This window comes from Oryctolagus cuniculus, chromosome 11, assembly GCF_051225735.1.
Source record: "Oryctolagus cuniculus isolate XC-2025 breed Fujian yellow rabbit chromosome 11, ASM5122573v1, whole genome shotgun sequence".
Lineage (NCBI taxonomy): Eukaryota > Metazoa > Chordata > Mammalia > Lagomorpha > Leporidae > Oryctolagus > Oryctolagus cuniculus.
In genome coordinates, this window is record NC_142877.1 from 105989462 (window position 1) to 106011182 (window position 21721).

Below are 21721 nucleotides of genomic sequence, written 5' to 3' on the forward strand. Positions count from 1 at the left end.
TCGTTTTTAAATGTAAGTCGCATCTTAACTCTTCGCTGTTCCTAAATCTCAAATGCTTTTTTCTGCTTCAGAACTGAAGTCAATGTCCTCTCAATGACCATGGAGAATCCTTGCTCTTGTCACTCACTACTCTTCCCCTTGATCACTCTACTTAAGCCACATCTATTCAGGGTCTTTGCACTTGCTATTTTCTTTAACCAGGATGCTCTTCCCCTAGATATTCTGCTTGAATGGTTCCTGATCTCTTCCTGACCTGGATATTTGTTCAGATGTCACCTTCTCCTTTCCCAACAACCCCACTTAGCATGGATCTCATCTTGTATCCTTGGTGCTCCCTACTTCCCTCTCCATTTATTTATTTTTCTCCAAGGCACATCTTTCTTTGGATGCTCCATGTATTTATTTATTTGGCTGTTGGTATAATGTATCTCCATTAAGATACAAGCTACACATGGGAAGAGGTTTTCACTGTTTTACTCCCTGTGGTATATCCTGGGCTTAGGAGGGTGCCTGGCGCAGAGTAACCCATTAGTAGAACTTTATTGAATGAATGAATAAAATGACTAACACAAGCTGAACACTGTGACTGGCACATAGCAGCTGTTCAACAAATGTTATTTTCGTCTCTCATAGACTTTTTGTGGGAATGAAATGGTAGAATGAATGAGATATGATATATGGAATTCTATACAATTTAAGTCACTACTACTTTTATTGCTGCATTGAGCACAGGGCCTTGTACTTAGTCCACATGGACTTGGAGCAGAGATTTCGATGGGATCCCTGCCAGAAACAGACACTGGGACCACCTTGGCTTGTCTCTGCTGCTGACCCATCCAGATGCTTCTTATCTGTACTAGGCTGGAAATCCAGATGACCAAGTAATTATAATTACGTTTAACAGAAGAGTAAATGTTCTCATTGTGTTCTCATGGCTGTGTATAAGAGATAAATTCTATACAGAATAGCAACGTGCTATGAAAAGCATTATTGCCTGAGGCCACCGAGTTCCAGGCAAGCAGCCCTGGACAACCAGTGTTGGGGTTATCACAGCAGAGACCCAGATAACCAAACTTCAGCCACTGAGAGAAGGTTAGCAGTCCCATTGCACTAGGCTTTGGGGCAGGCAATATATTTTAGGAAAGTTTTCCTGCCAAATAGTCAATAATTATACAGTTTTTCAATATTATAAGAGTAAACTTTCAGTTTATAGAAAATTAATTAATGTGGATTCTTAGTTTCCAAAAATATGCTTAAACTATGACACTATATATATCCTATAAATAGCCTGATAAGTAAGTTAAAGTCTTAAAAATTTGCCTGTTTTTATGACATTGTCTCCTCCCTTATCCAACTCTCTTTCCTTTTCTGACTGTCAAAAATCGTATATTTCAGAATGATGTATTTGGTATTTTATGATGAATTTAATAGGTTTTCTTCAGAAGTTTGAAAAGAATGATTTTTTTTTTTTTGGAAAGAATATAGAACTAAAAGTGCCTTGTAGTGACCAGTGATGGGATAAGGAAAGCAAATTTTGGGAAAGTGAAAATTTAAAAAAAACCCAGCAAGTGTATGCTAAAAGGCACGAGATAATGATTGAATGAATGGGCATAATATAAGTTAGACTTCAATCATGCTTTTAGTTCTAATTGAGCCGTGTTTCAGCCACCAGCCCTGAAGAAGTAGTGATTACAGGATGTGTTTCCTCAGACATGAGCATCTTTCCTTTTGTTTAAATTTGCAGGACCTGGAAGGAGACTGTGTGAGCATTAGGGGCACAAGGACCGAATTTCCTCTTTTCCCTGTTCATCCCAGGGTAGGCTGAAGCCCTGAGGAGAATATACCCAAAGAGAGGTAATTGCAACCATCACAGCATTCTAACCTCAGAGATCCAGAAATGCGATACCCATCTAAGACCAAACCACTGGACACAGAAAATATGAATATTATTCTTTTAGAGATATTTATGTCCAAGTATCAAAAGAGAACATATAGAACCAATGTTAAAGAATTATCAGCATCTCATGTGACTAGACTGGCTTCCTGATTGTGGTTGTCACCAGGTCACCCAGTAACTGAGGAAGAAGCACTTTGGTATGTAAGCCCTTGAGCCCATTTCTTTCTGGTGCTCTGGGTCTTGTTCCATCAGTGTCCTTCTCCCTCTTGGGTCTCTTCAGCCTCTGCCAGGGTGATTCGCTTCTCTCATCCTAGGGGTGAGCTCAAATCACCACTCTCCTGAAAAAACCCAACTCTCTACCATTTCTTCTTCTTCTTCTTTTTTTTTTTTTTTTCGTATATTTTAATTTGAGAGAAAGACAGAGCTCTCATATGCTGGTTCACTTCCCCAAAGCCCAAAATGGCCAAGATTCCACCAAGGCCAAAGCTGTTTGCTGGGAACTCAGTCCAGGTCTTGCACACTGGGAGTAGGAGAGACCCAGTTACTTCAGGCTTCATTGCTTTCTTCCAGGGTCTGCACTGTCAGGGAGCTGGGGTCAGGAGATGGAACTGGCACTTGAATCCAGGCTCTTGGATATGGGACACAGGTGTACTAACCAGCATTATAACTACTAGACCAAATGTGTACCATGTGTACCACAGTGCTAGGTTTCCCTCTTTTTATAGATGTCCTTTTTCAAGTTGAGGAAGTGTTCTTCTATTCCTACATGTGTGAGATGTTTTATCAAAAATAGCATTGAATTTTTTCAAAACCTTTTATGCATTGAATTATACGATCATGTGAATTCCTTCTTTGACCTGTAAATAATTTGGGATTACGTTGTTTGATGTTCAGGTCTTGGACCAGCTTTTTATCTATGGAATAAACCCCCATTTAGTCAGAGTGTATAATTTCTCTTACATCGTGCTACTTTATATTTGTTAATATTTTGTTAAGGATTTTTGCATCGATATTCATAAGGAATATTGGTCTGTAGTTTTATTTTTGCACTGCTTTTGTTTGGTTTTGGAATTTGAATAAAATGAATTGGAAAGTATTCTCTTCTATTTTAGGGAAGTTATTGTACAGAATGAGTATTAATTTTTGCTTTAGCACCTCATAGAATTCTCCAATAAATCTCTGCCTAGAAATTCCATTTTTGGGAATCGCAATATTATGAAATGAATTACTCGATATTTTTAGAGCTATTCAATCTATTTATTTCATATTGAGTGACTTGTGAGTAGTTTTTGATTTTAGAAGAATTGGTGCATTCCATTTAAAATGAGAAACATAGTACATGGAATTCTTCATGGTTTTCTTGTTATCCTTTTTATCTTCAGGGTCTGTAGTAATAGTTCCAATCCTAATAGTGGCAAATTATGTCTTCTCTTTTGGTCAATCTTGCTTGAGATTTGTCATTTTTAATGATCTTTCAAATAAACTTCTGTTAGTTTAATTAAGTTTCCATATTGTTTACTGTTTTCAATTCCACTTCATACTGCAATTATTTTTATATTTTCTTCCCTCTCTTGCTTTTGGCTTATTTTGCTCTATTTCAGATTCTTTTTTTTTATTTAGTAAATATAAATTTTCAAAGTACAGTTAATGGATTACAATGGCTCCCCCCTCATAATTTCCCTCCCACTCACAGCCCTCCCATCTCCCACTCCCTCTCTCATTCCATTCACATCAAGATTCATTTTCAATTCTCTTTATATACAGAAGATCAATTCAGTATATATTAAGTAAATATTTCATCAGTTTGCACCCACACAGAAACACGAAGTGCAAAATACTGTTTCAGTACTAGTTATAGCATTACTTCACATTGGACAACACACTAAGGACTGATCCCACATGAGAAGTAAGTACACAGTGACTCCTGTTGTTGACTTAACAATTTGACACTCTCGTTTATGGTGTCAGTAAGCTCCCTAGGCTCTAGTCATGAGTTGCCAAGGCTATGGAAGCCTTTTGAGTTCGCCAACTTCGATCTTATTCCGACAGGGTCATAGTTAAAGTGGAAGTTTTCTCCTCCCTTCAGAGAAAGGTACCTCCTTCTTTGATGACCCGTTCTTTCCACTGGGATCTCACTCGCAGAGATCTTCCATTTAGGTCTTCCTTTTTTTTTTCCCCAGGGTGTCTTGGCTTTCCATGCCTAAAATACTCTCATGGGCTCTTCAGCCATATCCGAATGCCTTAAGGGCTGATTCTGAGACCAGAGTGCTATTTAGGACATCTGCCATTCTATGAGTCTACTGTGTATCCCGCTTCCCATGATGGATCGTTCTCTCCCTTTTTGATTCTATCAGCTAGTATTAGCAGACACTAGACTTGTTTGTGTGATCCCTTTGACTCTTAGTCCTGTCATTATGATCAATTGTGAACTGAAACTGATCACTTTGACTAGTGAGATGGCATTGGTACATGCCACTTTGATGGGATTGAATTGGAATACCCTGGCACGTTTCTAACTCTGCCATTTGCGGCAAGTCCGATTGAGCATGTGCTGCACTATACATCTCCTCCCTCTCTTATTCCCACTCTTATATTTAATAGGGATCACTTTTCAGTTAAATTTAAACACCTAAGAATAATTGTGTGTTAATCATAGAGTTCAACCAGTAGTACTAGAACAAAACAAAGAGAAAATACTAAAATGGATTAAGTATTACATTGTACATCAACAGTCAGGACAAGAGCTGATCAAGTCACTGTTTCTCATAGTGTCCATTTCACTTCAACAGGTTTCCCCTTTGGTGCTCAGTTAGTTGTCGCTGATCAGGGAGAACATGTGATATTTGTGCCTTTGGGACTGGCTTAATTCACTCAGCATAATGTTTTCCAGATTCCTCCATCTTGTTGCAAATGACCGGATTTCGTTGTTTTTGACTGCTGTATAGTATTCTATAGAGTACATGTCCCATAATTTCTTTATCCAGTCTACTGTTGATGGGCATTTGGGTTGGTTCCAGGTCTTAGCTATTGTGAATTGAGCTGCAATAAACATTAATGTGCAGACAGCTTGTTTGTTTGCCAATTTCATTTCCTTTGGGTAAATTCCAAGGAGTGGGATGGCTGGGTTGAATGGTAGGGTTATATTCAGGTTCCTGAGGAATCTCCAGACTGACTTCCATAGTGGCTTAACCAGTTTGCATTCCCACCAACAGTGGGTTAGTGTCCCTTTTTCCCCACATCCTCTCTAGCATCTGTTGTTGGTAGATTTCTGCATGTGAGCCATTCTAACCGGGGTGAGGTGAAACCTCATTGTGGTTTTGATTTGCATTTCCCTGATTGCTAGTGATCTTGAATATTTTTTCATGTGTCTGTTGGCCATTTGGATTTCCTCTTTTGAAAAATGTCTATTGAGGTCCTTGGCCCATCTCTTAAGTGGGTTGTTTGTTTTGACGTTGTGGAGTTTCTTGATTTCTTTGTAGATTCTGGTTATCAACCCTTTATCTGTTGCATAGTTTGCGAATATTTTTTCCCATTCTGTTGGTTGAATTAGATCAATAAGTCAGTTTAAGGACATTTAACAACTTCACAATATTGAAGATTTTTTGGGGAAAATTTTAAATTATAATTTTTACATAGAAATATGCAGATTTTTCATTTAGTATGAGTCAATTTTGATACATTGTATTTTTCTAGGATTATGTTAATTTCATATAAATTTTCATATTTATTGGCATAAAGTTGTTCATAACATTTTAATATTTTTTATCTCTATAAGCTCTTATGCTGTCCATTTTTTCATTCTTAATTTTGATAATTTCATTGTTTGCTTTTTGATCTGTCTTAACAGAAATCTTCCATTATACTTGTTTTTCAATAACCAACTTAGAAATAATCACTCTATTGTAGTTTCCTATTTCATTGGTTTTTAGATATTATCTTTGTTATTCCCTTTTTTCTACTTTCTTTGGACTTTATATATTTTTGAATCTCTTGAGGTACATAATTAGATCATGTTCTTGAGTCTTTATTAATTTCTATACTTTAACTATAAGTTTCTTTCTAAGTGTGGCTTAGAAAAGCAGCAGAACATGGCCCAAGTGTCTGGGCCTCTGCCATTCACATGGGAGACTCATATGAAGTTCCTGGCTCTAGGTTTTGACCTGGCCCAGCACTGACCACCTGGGGAATGAGCCACCCATTAGAAGATCTCCCTCTTTCTGTCTCTCCTTCGCTCTCTGTAACCCCGACTTTCAAAATAAATATCTTTTTTAAGAACTGATGATTTAAACTCAAAGCACTTGTACTTGGAATGGTATTTTCTGCCCCTGTATTGGAGCTGGTGCTTTTTTGATGATTTACACAGAAATTTGAAACTGCACCCTAAACTTGTTTCCATCCCTTTTCCCAGTTACGATGCCACCCTGCAGAAGTACAAAACCACTTCCAGGGCAGGCTTTAGCCTGGTGGTAAAGATGGCAGTTGAGATGCCTACAACTTTCATCAGAAAACCCGGGTTTGATTGACAGTTCTGGTTCATGATTCCAGTTTTCTGGTAATTTGGACCCTGGAAGGCAATGGTGGTGGTTCAGATGACTGGCTTCCTGCCTCCCACATGGGAGATCTGAACTGAGTTCCTGGCTCCTGGCCTTTTTACAGGCATTTGGGGAATGAACCAGCTGACGGGAACATACACACTCTCTGTGCCTCTCAAATAAGTAATAAATTACAATTTAAAACATTTTTAAAAATTTATATTTTCTAAATACTGATGGAAGAATCACCACTTAAGAATCAGAAAAGATTTTCTCCCTAACACTGCTCCCCTAGCAATATTCACTTATCCACGTGAAAGGACTGACAACTCCTGCCTCTGACTCAGGGTTTCAAATCACACCCACAACCAGAAAGCATCCCTAATATTGGCAGCAATCTGTGGTTTGCACCCAGATCAGAAATAGGATAATTAAGACTTTGAGTAAAAACGCAGAAGAAGCGCTACCACAAAAATGTATCATGGTCCATCACAGCTCTGTGGGTCCCCTTGTTTCTTGGGTACCGTGCGCATGTCATGGGGGTGCTTATAACATCACCAACCATCAGTCTCTGCTAACATCTGGAGTGCCTAAAATGAGAGTCAAAGCAAATCAGTGTTCTATTTCTTTCTTTTCTTTTCTTTTTTTTTTTTTTTTTTTTTTTTTTTTTTTTTTTTTTTGCAGGCAGAGTTAGACAGTGAAAGGGAGAGAGAGATAGAGAGAGAAGTCTTCCTTTTCCATTGGTTCACCCCCCAAATGGCTGCACCGATCCGAAGCCAGGAGTCAGGCGCTTCCTCCTGGTCCCCCATGTGGGTGCAGGACCCAAGCACTTGCGCCATCCTCCACTGTCTTCCTGGGCCACAGCGGAGAGCTGGACTGGAAGAGGAGCAACCGGGACAGAATCCGGTGCCCTGACTGGGACTAGAACCCGGTGTGCTGGTGCTGCATGCGGAGGATTAGCCTAGTGAGCTGCAGTGCCGGCAGTGTTCTATTTCTTGTCTGAAATGATTTTCATGATAAAATCCTCCCCAGAATGATTTGCGAAGCAAGTACCTATTACTTTTTTTTTTTTTTTTTTTTTTTTTTTGACAGGCAGAGTGGACAGTGAGAGCGAGAGGCAGAGAGAAAGGTCTTCCTTTGCCGTTGGTTCACCCTCCAATGGCCGCCGTGGCCGGTGCTCTGCAGCCGGTGCACCGTGCTGATCTGAAGCCAGGAGCCAGGTGCTTCTCCTGGTCTCCCATGGGGTGCAGGGCCCAAGGACTTGGGCCATCCTCCACTGCACTCCCGGGCCAAACAAAGGCTTAGAAGAGTGAATAATTTGTTTAGTGTCACTCAGCTAGTAGGATTCAAAGCATGAAAACTTATCAGTTTATTTTTGTTGACTTTGCTTTTCACATCCCTTTTACCATTGAAGATCTGTAATTTCAAAATTTAGAAGTACACAAAGGGTGATAAGTTTATTATTGCTATTCTATATATCCCATTGCTACCACCATATGACCACCTTGTTAGCACATCTTTTCCTCCATTTCTTGGGAGTTCTTCTTGCTTTATGGTTTAATTGTTTATCATAATGGAAAAGTAGTTTAATTCTCAGTCCTAAAGATTATATTAGAGTCAATTATATGATGGCTGCATGTACTATGTCTATGATAACCCATCATGATGAAAACATTAAATGCATTCCCTCAGGAGATTAACTTACGTCTGTGGAGTGATGGGTGCTGGGAGAGAACATTTTATTATACGTATTGTTTGCACAATCTATTTTAATCTCAAAATATTTTAAAAGACTTGGTCAAAATACAAGATAGGGCCTGTTTTTAGTAGGGGGTGCTTTTCATTCTTATGAATGTAATTTTGCCCCTGGTGAAAACTCAGAAGTCGCTTTGTCCAGAAGGATACTGACATCCTATACTATGCTTATTTTTGACATCTTATACTGCACACTAAACCACATGAGGCAAACTTCAAATGAATCAGCTATAGGAATGTATACCTGGTTTGAAAACTGAGTCAGCTCTAGTGTTTTTCTTCATGTTGCTCCCAAAGTGGTTGGAGGTATCTGTGAACACATCTTCTCAATGCTTTTGTTTTCTTTCCTTTTTATAAAATAGCCATCAGATACCCAAGCACTTAAACATCTTCCCTTACAGCCAGGGATTACTGTCTGAGCGGTGGCTGTTTGGAGTATTAGTAACCAAACCAAATATAGACTTTTGCTGACTCCTAAGAAATAATGTGAATATAATGAATCATTAGAATAATATGTAAGCTACCGAGAAAAAGCTGACCTGCTGGGATAAGTATGATCAGACAGTTTACTAATTAAAAATAAGATAAAGAAAATTAATACTTTCCCTTGAAAAGGATACAATCTATGAATGATACACAAAAGACTAAGTTGTGTAATTGTAAATGAGAAAAAACTAAAGAGATTAATTTTAAAGAAAGTGTATTAATAAATAGGAGTTTAAAGTTCCTTTGCTGTACCTCAAAACTTCAGGGATACTTTTGGTTTAGGGAGTTTGCATTACCTTTTCCTTCTTGCCTTGTGACATGGCTCACTTCCCTAACTTCTTTAGTCCTGTGCTCGGAGGCTACCTTCTCAATGATGATCACCCTGACCAATCCTCCTTATAATTGAAATTATGCTTTTCCACATACCATAACACTCTCTATTTTTCTTAACTGGCGTAATCTATTTCTGTACTATTTACTAGCTACTCTTGATCAATATTTCTCTCCCATGGGATGTCAGCTTTCTTGACCAGAACCTTGGTCTGTTTTGTTCACTGCTCTATTCCTGGTACACAGTATATGTATTTAGGTCAATACATGTGTAAAATCACTGTACAAACACTGCCTAGCACACAGTAGACTCCAAAAAGTCATTAAGTAAATGAATAAATGGATATTAGAAATTTCTCAAACTGCTTCATATACTTATAGAAGCCAGTGTAAGTGTAAGTCAAAGTTTGGGAAAACCAACAAATAGGCCTGAGTTCAATAGTTCAGGAGTGGGAAACTTGAAGGATAGCAACTACACAGAAATGGGCTCTAAGCTAGTACATATGGTCAAAAGCAAACAAGGGATAGCCATGGGCAATTTTCTAGAAGGATGTAAGGCCATCTGCATTTACAGTTGTCAGAAGACAATTAGGAGGTGTGTTGTTGATGGGTAAGCTTCACGATGCTTGGCATACAGACAAGTGCTGTGGTGAGTCTCTGGCCTTTGACTGCCCAGCAGCTGGGTCACCTTTGTCAGTGAGTAAAGGGTAAGCTGCAGAAGTGACTTCCACATTACTGTGGCCTACAACAATGGCAATTATTTATTGTTCAGATTGCATGCATGCCACACATTGGCAAAAAGGATATGCTGGTCATTATCACTCAGAGGCTTAGGCCAGCAGAAATTTAATTTCAGTAGGCTTCCATATTTAAAGGGCAGGAAAAGGTAGAGTGAGAGGACAGTATGTTGGCTGCCAGTGTTTCTGACCTGAATTATGTGTCACTGTTACTCACATCCAAATGGCCAAGGTTAGTCATATTTCTAGCCTGAGTCAATGAGGATTTAAAAAATGCATTCCTTCTATGAGAGGAGCAGTGAAAATAAGTGAAAAATAATAGTGTATTCTCCATCCAGTTATATAATTATAATACTTGCAGCTCTTAGGGAGAAGTGGAGTCTGACACTTTCCATAGAAATACAAATAGCCAATAATTTTCCTTTGCCTTCCCAGTCAATCAGATGCAGTAGGGTATGATTTGAACTGAGATTGGGGGAATTCTTACTGGTAAAGCTGTGGTGGCAGATTTCCAGGGACAGCTTCCAGCACTGTATGTGTCAGTTGTGGTATTTAGATTCCAGTGGTGACAGATATGGAGTCCTCACCTGATTGTAGCTGGTAATTTTCAATATATAGTTACAACTTCCCTTCACATGTATACACTCCAAAACGTATGTCTCTAGCATTCCGACCAGTTCTATGAGCTCTAAAACATCTTTTCTACTAATATCCTTATTTTTAAATCAGCTTGATTCATTTCTGCTGCTTACATCTAAGAATCATGATTGATACAAGTGGTCTGAATAGCATGCACCCTTCTTGTCCTATTTTTTGTAATATTTACAAACAATTGAACAGAAGTTGCTTGATCTAGCACTTGACTAAATGAAAGAATTTCTGTCAATTCAAATGTAGTTTTTCCATAAGTATAAACTTAAAAACCTCAAACTGCTCCAAGTTATTAAGAATAATATTCTTCTTTTTTATTAATTTTTTTCTTTTTTTTTATTTGACAGGTAGAGTTTAGACAGTGAGAGAGGGAGACAGAGAGAAAGGTCTGCCTTCTGTTGGGTCACTCCCCAAATGGCTGCCACAGCCAGTGTTGCACTGATCTGAAGCCAGGAGCCAGGTTCTTCTTCCTGATATCCCAAGTGGGTGCAGATGCCCAAGCACTTGGGCCATCCTCCACTGCCCTCCGGGTCACAGCAGAGAGCTGGACTAGAAGAGGAGCAACTGGGACTAGAACCGGTGCCCATATGGGATGCTGGAGCCACAGGCGGAGGATTAACCAAGTGAGCCATGGTGCCGGCCCCAGTAATAGTCTTCTTACTGAGTCGTTCTATTCCCTCCACAACCAATTTCTGTTTTGTCCAAAAATGGAGGAAGGGTTCAAAGGGAGGGACACTGATTGCCTGACAGACCAGTTTATACTGTATGCATCTGTTGAAATATTGTAATGTGCCCCATTAAAGTGTATAGATATTACACATTAATCAAAAATTTAAAAAACAAGGACAATGGAAGAGAAATTTAGTCCTCATAATAATCTTAAGAGGTAGGTAATCATTATTCCAGTTTTATAGGAGAAAATTGAGCTTCAAATAGCTTTAAATAACTTACCCTACATCACATGGCTAATAATTGGTATTGCTAAGATATAAGCATAGAGTCTGATTTCATAAATATAATATGCTATGCTTTGCCACTACATATACATATGATTCTGAAGGTATTTGAAAGAGTTAAATACTCATAAATGCATGGTACATTAAAAATATAATGAGTCAATAAAATATTTAACAAAATTTTGAAATTAAGAAAGCATTAAGTGAACCATTATAAGGTGGGGACCATCTGTTCTTATTGTATTCTGATTATTCTAATTTAAACATAAATCTAATGACTTCACACATGGTAAATACCCCTTTCTCTTTTTCATCTTCTGTTTACCAAAGACTACAAAGTATTTAGTGATTATTATACATGTGTAAAAAGATCTTAACATATGGACCATTAATTTCAAAATCTCCCCAAGTAGCATATTTTTTTAATTTTTTTTTTTTATTTTTGACAGGCAGAGAGGACAGTGAGAGAGAGAGAGAGAGACAGAGAGAAAGGTCTTCCTTCTGCCGTTGGTTCACCCTCCAATGGCCACCACGGCTGGTGCGTTGCGGCCGGCGCATCGCACTGATCTGAAGCCAGGAGCCAGGTGCTTTTGCTGGTCTCCCATGCGGGTGCAGGGCCCAAGCACTTGGTACATCCTCCACTGCACTCCCGGGCCATAGCAGAGAGCTGGCTTGGAAGAGGGGCAACTGGGACAGAATCTGGCGCCCCGACCGGGACTAGAACCCAATGTGCCAGCACTGCAAGGCAGAGGATTAGCCTATTGAGCCATGGCGCCGGCCCCCAAGCAGCATATATCTTCCATTAATATATTCAAATATGTTAGGTATTCAATAGATTTTTATCTCCCTCACTCAGAGTTATTGTTCTGTATCTTCCTTCATGTAGAGATTGTCATAGTTTTCTTTCACTTCTACTTGTTTTCGATCTTCTAGTTCTAGGATCTTGCATCTTCTATTTTCTTGGTTGATTACTTTTGTAGTTAAGACAGACACATCTTCCATTAGCTTCCTGAGAAAGTGTGCATGAGAGGTGTTGTAAAACTTTTCAATTTTGAAAATGTTTTTAGTCTACATAAACACTTACATGTTAATTTAGCTGGGTATAAAATTTTAGCTTACAAATATTTCTTCCTAATTTCGAAGACAGGAGTCCATCAGCTATTAGCATTCAACATTGTTTTGTAAGTGCTTCCATTTCATTCTAATTCTTGATCCCATAATGTTTGAAAGCTTTATTAGTAAATAAATTTGATAAGGACTATTTTATTTAATCTATAGTAGCACTGCTACATATTGTAGTATTTTCATTTTTATCTTAAAATTTTATGATAACAAGAATATGTTTTGCTTTATGGTTCAAATATGAATTTTCATCATTTCTATTGCTAAAACAAGTTGTGCATGTCTTTTACCTGTCAAAATTCAATTTGTTTGTACAGAGGCTCTTTCAATGTTGCCAGAATTTTTATTTCCCTACTGGAAAGTGGAAACAGGTTGGCAGGAAGCTGGAAGAAGGAACAAATAAGACTTTCCAGTAACAGATAACAGTTAATATCAAAGCTGAGACTATTTATTTGATTCAATCATCTTGTTTGATGGAGATGAGACCAATCAGAAGAGTTCCAATGATTTGTCCTACTGCACATGAAAATATGTTACATGATCACATAATTTATCACCCAGACCAGGGAAATTCTGAGAGTGAAAAAGCATGAAGTTAATAATTATACCAAATGGCAAGTGTAATTCAGGAAAATTAGATTTATTACTGTTGTACAGTAATAATGGTCTAAACAATCCTAGAATTTTAATCTCCAGTAGTTTGTCTCCCATTCTGCCACTCTGCACTGACTGCACCTACAGCCTATTTAAGTTCAAATCTCTTTTTTATCGTATTATACTTCATTTTAATTGATTCTTGCAATCCTTCATTTATCAACAAATATGTTTTGCACATCTACTTGACCCCTCATCCTTAAAGTCATTCCTCTACTCTAAAAGATTGTTGCTTCAAATTAAAATACCTGGATAAAGTCAGCCAAAATATTAAAAAATGCTCAAGTAAGTTGACACCACCATATTTTAATCAAGAAATAGACAGGTATATTTTGGCACTATTTGATTACAAAATATGGATGAACTACTTCAAGAACACCTACTATTTACACCTCCACAATCAGCTAAAAGTGTAAGTAGGTAAGCTGGTTTCTATGAAGGCATCAGTATTTTTGTTCAGTGAGAGTTTCAGGAAGATGAAGGAGACATGCTCACCAATGATGGTGTGATGTACTGAAATCTACAATAGAGAGTAAGAAATTGCAAACACAAAGTTAAAAACAACTTCAAAGCCTCAGTATCCAGTTGGATTCCCAAGGTTTTTTTTTTTTTTTCAAAGTAAAGAGTCAATTTTGATCATTAATCACACAAATTAGAACTTCATTTATGAAGATATGTGAGACAAGGCCAAACTACTTCAGCTTTTTGCTGCAAAAACTGTAGATAAATTCTTAAGCTATTTCTATTTATGTTTAACACCTTATATAATTTGCTTTTCAAATCTCAGGTATGAACTTTGAGGCATATCATTAATTAGTTGAACAAAATTGTGGTTAGTAGTTTTACATAGATAACTGAGATTAAAATCTGCACATTCCCGTATCAAGTCTTCTATGGCTTTCAGGGAACATATGAAAAATTTTAATAATTTTTGAAATTTTTAAAAATTTATTTGAGGGAAAGAGAGGGAGAGGAAGATGAGAGAGAGGGAATTCCTATCAACAGATATATTTCCCAAACATGTACAATAGTTAGGGCTGGTGTTGGGTAGAGGCTTAAGCCAGGAATTCAACCCCAGTCTCCCATTTGAGCTGTAGGGGTCAGATACTTAGGCCATCACCATCACCTCCCAGGGTCCATATTAGAAGAAATGTAGAGTCAGGTGTTGGATGAAGCCAGATATTGAATCCAAATACTCCAATATGGGACGTGGAAACCTTGATCAATGCACTAGCTGCTGGAATAAACATCTATCCCTAAACAGAGTCTTTTGATACTTAAAACAATATTTTTATTTATTTTATAGACAGAGAGACAGACAGTGCTCTCATCGTTGGTTTATTCCCCACAAAGTCAGTCCAAGTCTTCCACATGGGTGGCAGGAATGCAGATACTTGAGCCATCATCTGCTGTCTCCCACGGTACAAATTACCTGGAAGCTGGAACAGAGAGTAGACCTAGACTGAAACCCAGTCACTCTGATATAAGATGCAAGTATCCAAAGTGGCATCTTTACCATTAGACCAAATACCTGCCCCAGAGTATTTTGATTTTGATCAGTAAATGCAGTTTGTCCTTCATGTCCATGGGTTCTCCAACAGTATTCAACCGATCATAGATTAAAAATATTCAGAAAAAAAATTTGCATCTGTACTGAATCTGTACAGATTTTTTGTGCCATTATTCCCTAAACAATGTAACTACTATTTTTCATGGCATTTAGATTGCATTAGGTTTTTTTTTTTGTTTTTTTTTTTTTTTTTTTTTACAGGCAGTGTGGACAGTGAGAGAGAGAGAGAGAGACAGAGAGAAAGGTCTTCCTTTGCCGTTGGTTCACCCTCCAATGGCTGCCGCGGCCAGCGCGCTGCGGCCGGCGCACCGTGCTGATCCGATGGCAGAAGCCAGGTACTTATTCTGATCTCCCATGGGGTGCAGGGCCCAAGGACTTGGACCATCCTCCACTGTACTCCCTGGCCACAGCAGAGAGCTGGCCTGGAAGAGGGGCAAGCGGGGCAGAATCCGGCGCCCCGACCTGGACTAGAACCCGGTGTGCCGGCACTGTAAGGCGGAGGATTAGCCTAGTGAGCCGCGGTGCAGGCCCTGCATTAGGTCTTATAAGTAATCTCAAGATGATTTAAAGTAGTGAGACAATGTGCATAGGTTATATGCAAATACTACATCATTTAAAATCAAGAGACAAAGCATCAACAATTCTATTATCTAAAGGGGTTCCTGTAATCAATTATCTTTAAATATAGAGAGATGAGTTTATATTGTACAGAATTAAGTTATGAAGCAATGAAGTTTTGCTAGATCTTTAATTACTCAACAATGCTAGGTGTCTTCTGACTTTGCTCCTTGCTGTGTCTTGTAACAAAGTTCTTAATCTTTCTTACACCCAGGCTCCTCCATTATAGCAAAGGATAAAATAATATTTCTAATGAAGTCCAGTGGGAAAATTCAACATCATGAATATTATGTACTTAGTAGGCTCTCAGATGTGCAAGTACATGGTCAATGAAAGCTACTGCTTTCAATTCTCAAATATCTATACAAACAACCCCTATTTCAGGGTTCAGTTATAGATGTATATGTTATCTTTTTCAGATAGCTATAGAAATAATAATTTCCACATGGCAATCAAGATTGGTGCATACTGAAATGCTGCATGGATATCTGGTTCTTGGGAGGGGTGATCACTGACTTGGTTTCATGGTCATAGGTGATAGCTACATACTATATTTTATGTTTGTGCATATGTAAAGTACCAGCTTTTTTTTTATTGGAATCCAATTGTGATGATTTTGAGTTTGCGTCAGCATAATGACAGCAACAATAAGAGCTGTATTGAGACACTGTCATTTGCCAGGAGCTAAGTTTCTTGAGTTATATGCATTATATTGGCTGAAATAAAGACACAATCTGGTATCCTAGGAAGAACTAGAGACTGGATGGTATTTACAGGTTCTTGGACTCTAATGTCATTCAGAGTCTTACCCAGGTAGCCAAATAATAAACCTGCTTCTTATCTGCAGTTTTCACTCTCCAGAAATGAGTAAGAAGAGCTTTTGGAAATGGAAAAGGAATAATCTTTCTATTGAAGTATCAGAATATTAACTTCCAGAGGAAATTAATGTAGCCCTCTTTTTAAACAAGTATGTTACATGTGAAGATGTTTAAAATCTTTGAGTTCCTACATCCATACTTTAATTCTAGTCAAGGCTCTTATTTTTTGAGAAAAATGTTAATCCTTAATTTGCCTACATGAAATCCACTTGTCTTCTCATTTTCACTGTTACTTTTAACAGTTGAGACTATCATCCCGTCTATCCTTTCCTTTTAAACTCACCGATTTTTCAAATATGAGTTCATTCAAATCTAACTCACTTTTCTCCCCAGCACTCAGGTCACTTGAGTGTGCCGAGGGCAAAAAAGATTTCAGAAAACACAATTCTTTTGAGGAGTCACTGTGCCTGCTGCAAAATTATTCGAATGAAAAGATTTTTTTTAGGTAAAATGACAATTAAGGTCGACCTCCTCTGCTCAAATTAAAAAAGAGAAAAAGGAGTGTAATGAAGAATCTGACTCCTTCCTCTAATTTTACAAGTTCAATGGTAATCTAACCGTGCCATTCATTTACAGAAACCATTAATTTTACTATGTGGCTGAAAGTAGTAGGCCTCAGCTTTCATTCTCTTACTTTTCCCCTCCCTTAGTCTTTGTGTGTGCACCTGTTCAGGCCACTTTAGCATCCCATTTGTAAAACTTTGGGTAATCCTCTGGCACTAACCCTGGTGTGATAATACTTCTGTTATTCAGCAGCCTAATTACAAAGGACAACACAGATAAAACACTTCAGTCTTATTTTTAATAGCTGATTTGCCAATTTTGCCAAGCTCTAAAGAGAATGGTCTCCAAACCTTGCTGGATTTAAATTTAATCTGAATTTGTTCAGCACATGGAACTCCAATACCTCACACCAGATCTTTTGTTCTTAGATTTTTTTTTTTTTTGGACACCTTACTCCTCCTTACACCTTCATTCCTTTTTAATGGTGATGTAAGAATCTATTTTTTAGAATATCATTTCATAAGACAGAGTATTTTTAAGCATTCACCCCATCCATTTGAGACAACCATTGACACCCTCCAATAACATGACAATTTGAGAATTAGAATATTAGCCATTCAAAACTGCTTTTACTTAACCAGTCGCAAAGAAAAATGAACTAGTAACACTTCATAATAAAAACAATTTCTCTAAGGGTAATATTTTCAGAAGTGGAGCTCCATAAAAAAACAAACAAACAAACATGTGTTTAATGTTTCTTTTCTCATTTGAGATGGGAAAGAAAGGATTATTTCTAATTCATGGAGAACCCAAAGCAAAGATCATTACTTCAGTACAGATAAGCCTGCTAGTGTCTAGGTACTTAATTCTATTCCTTTGATCTAGAAATGGGCTAGAGATCTAGCAATAAGGGCAATCCAATGAGTTCTGGGTACCCCCTGATCTGGTGGAGAATTTCCTGATCCTGATATTTGGAGGATTCACTAAATGTGTCCCCCAAAACATACTGTGGGGTTTCAGAGGGCACTTTGAAACTGAAGGGCAGCCCCTGCCACTACTTTCCTAATCCTTTGATTTTGAAACTCCAAATAACTCAAGAGAAATTTAATACATATGTTTCTGATTCATTTACACTGCTTCATCAAAACGGTGTTTCGTAAGAGCTATTTGATATCTAAGAAGCTTTCTTAATCTTTTTTCTAAGCCTTTTATTTTGCTCCAGGAAATCACATTTTCTTCGTGTTCAGCAAAATTAGAAGCAGAGGAGGCTTAAGTTTGGTTCTAAAGGTCATAATCACAAAATCAGTGGAAGTTTGCAAGTTGGCAAACTATGTCACTCTTCTATCTTACAGCACCTGACAAGAGGAAAACCCAAGGATATTATCAAAAGTAGATGCCAGAGGTTAATTTCAGTGGCCAATCTATTCAATATTTCATCAGCATGTACATTTCTTCTTTCTAAGATGCTAAGGTTGTATATTTAATAGCCATAGGAGGCACGTTCATTTCATTTTAAAGATGCGTAAATCTATCACAGACTAAAGTGGCTCTTATTTTACTGCAAAGAGACACCATACATTGTTACAAATATCAGCTACTATGAGTCATCTACACAGCTTCTGAGACATTTAACTCAGGTAAAGAGCAAGTAAGAGAACAAACATCCACTGGAGAGGATAGAATTCTATTAATGCTGGGCAATTTCAATGTTTTAGGGGAAAGTTCAAGGTTTGAAATTTGAATACTTGGGGACCAGTGCTTTGGCGTAGCGGGTAAAGCCGCCACCTACAGTGCCAGCATCCCATATTGGTGCCGGTTCTGGTCCTGGCTGTTCCCCTTCTGATCCAGCTCTCTGTTATGGCCTGGGAAAGCAGTAGAAGATGGCCCACGCGCTTTGGCCCTTACACCTGTGTGGGAGACCCAGAAGAAGCTCCTGGCTCCTGGTTTCGGATCAGTGCAATTCTGATCATTGCATCCATTTGGAGAGTGAACCAGATGGAAGACCTCTCTCTCTCTCTCACTCTCGCTCTGCCACTCCTTCTCTCTCTGTGTAACTCTTTCAAGTAAAATAAATAAATCTTTTTTAAAAAAAAGAAATTTGCATACTTGATCAATCACTGAAATTCCCCAAAAGAGAAATAATAATTGAGAAACATCAAAATAGAGCCAGCATTCAGTGAGTCATTTGTAATAATTTATTCATTTGTAATAACATCAATGGAGCACTTAATCAAGGCCAGGCATTGTGCTAAGTACTTAATAAAAATTGTATCTTCTAATTTTCACATGATACTATGGAAGTAGGCACTACTATTTTTATGACCATTTTCCCCAATGAGGAATATGAGGTTCAACAGTCAACAAGGAATGATTATCAGGTCAGGCCCAGCTGTTTCAGTCATTTCTTACGTTAGTGTTGTCACTCCCCCTCTTCGCGGAGGAACGACACAGGGCCCTGAGCTGTTCTTTTGTCTGCTCGGCCCTCCCCGGGTTTGCTGCTGGTTCTTCCCGGGTTGGCTGCCGTCCCTTCCACCTCCTTGGAAGGGCGGTGCCCCCTGCCACTTTCCCTACTTCCGCGGGGGAGCGGCACACCGCCGGCCGGCTCTCTCGGGGGCTGCTCAGATGTTCCTCAGGTGTTCCCCTTAGATGTTCCTGGTGCATGTTGTCTCTCTCCTCCTTTATAGTCCTCTTCCACCAATCCCAACTCTGCTACCCACACGCCGAGTATGCTGCTCTCCTCAAATCAGGAGCAGGATCAGCTCCTGCAGGTTACTGGTTGAACTGGAGGCAGCTGTGTAGAAGCTGTTTCCTCCTCTCTCAGCGCCATATTGTGGGAGAGCAGATGCATAGAGTAAGTCTGAATTCCAGTAACTTAGTCTAGTCCGAGTTGCTCCCCACAAGTGTGACCTTGCTATTCAATGATTTGACACATTCAATGACATGACTACCATGATTAAATGTTATGAATAGGCTAAAATTTACAAATCAACACTCAGAGTCATGTTAATGAGTTGGATATTATGAATCAACTACAGCTGACCCATGCTACCAGTGAGAGATTGAGGAAATGATGAAGTGTGACTTTTTTTTTTTTTTTTTGACAGGCAGAGTGGACAGTGAGAGAGAGAGAGACAGAGAGAAAGGTCTTCCTTAGCCGTTGGTTCACCCTCCAATGGCCGCCGCGCTGATGTGAAGGTAGGTGCTTCTCCTGGTCTCCCATGGGGTGCAGGGCCCAAGCACTTGGGCCATCCTCCACTGCACTCCCGGGCCACAGCAGAGAGCTGGCCTGGAAGAGGGGCAACCGGGACAGAATCTGGTGCCCCGACCGAGACTAGAACCCGGTGTGCCGGCACCACAGGCAGAGGATTAGCCTATTGAGCTGCGGCGCCGGCCCTGAAGTGTGACTTCTAAAGCTAGATTACAGGAGACGTTGCTGCCTATTTCAGTTGCTTTGTGATGAGGACACCGGGCAAGCTTATGCAGAAATCCACAAGGAGAAACTCTAAAGAGTCAGCCAAAGAGCCGTGCAAGTGTGCTGCCCTTCCAAGAGTTCTCCCACCCCTGGCAGGCCCGCAGGTGCCAGCGTCCTTCACAGACATCTTCACAGAGACCTCAGGAGAGATGCTGAGCAAGAATCTCTCATCTCAGCTGCTCTGAGATCTGGTGTACACAACCCGTGTGATTAAAAGATGCTAGTTATTGACTTTGGTTACTAAATTTTAATTTTTTAAATTTCTTTTTCTTTGACAGGTATAGTTATAGACAGTGAGAGAGACAAAGGTCTTTCTTTCGCTGGTTCACTCCCCAAATGGCCACCATGGCCAGAGCTATGCTGATCCAAAGCCAGGAGCCAGGTGCTTCCTCCTGGTCTCCCATGCGGGTGCAGGGGTCCAAGCACTTGGGCCATCCTCCACTGCCCTCCCAGGCCACAGCAGAGAGCTGGATTGGAAGAGGAGCAACCAGGACTAGAACCCAGTGCCCATATGGGATGCTGGTGCTGCAGGTGGAGGATTAACCGAGTGAGCCACGGCACCAGCCCCTGACTTGGGTTACTAAATTTTGAAGCAGTTTACTTTGCAGCAATAGCTAACTAGCACCAAGCTGAACTTAGTAATGTAGAGTCAGACTTGGATATTTAGAAAAACTAGTGTATGATGTCAGTCAGCACCTTCTTCTATGGCTCATCTTCTTCCTCTTCATTTTGGCCCAACAGAAAGCAGATGATGGGACTCTTAGCTTTTGTATAAGAATTAGGCCTAACAATTCCTTTTCCTAGTAATGCTTCATATTGGCTTGGATATAGTTTGTGGATGATTTATTAGGGTTATTAGGGTGTGTGTGTGTGTGTGATAGAGAGAGAGAGAGAGAGAGAGAGAGAGTGTGTGTGTGTATTTGAGTGTGCATGTGTTGTCTTAAAGATCCACAGTATGGGGCCGGCACTGTGGCACAGAGGGTTGAATTGTCTGTGACATGACATTCCATATGGGTGCCAGTGCAAGTCCCAACTGCTCTGCTTCCTTCCCAGTTACCTGCTGTGCATCTGGGAAAGCAGCGGAAGATGGCCCAAACATGGGGGACCTGGAAGAAATTCCAGACACTTGGCTTCATCCTGGACCTGGCTGGTCATTAAGGGAGTGAACCAGTAAATGGAAGATCTCTCTCTCTCTCTCTCTCTCCCCCCACAGTAATTTTGACTCCTAGCAAAACAGTTCTGAAGCATCATGAAAATTAGATTCTGGTTTCTGATATACAGTGTAGTCTTGGTCAGGACGATTTTCAGTTCTTTGAATGTCCGTTCACTTATTTTTAAATCTGAAAGGCTCTCTTAGTTTTATGAATGAATTATATGTTTATAGCAAGGCCTATCAATGTTGGCAAATATTCTTGGTCTTCAGAGACAGTTGCAAGGAACCACAGCATGTCACTAATTGAAAAAGAGAGGAGATTTTGTTTGAAAGTGAGCATATGCACAATATTATTCAAATGATCTTCATTATATAACTACACACACCCTGTGTTAGAAGCCAAAAG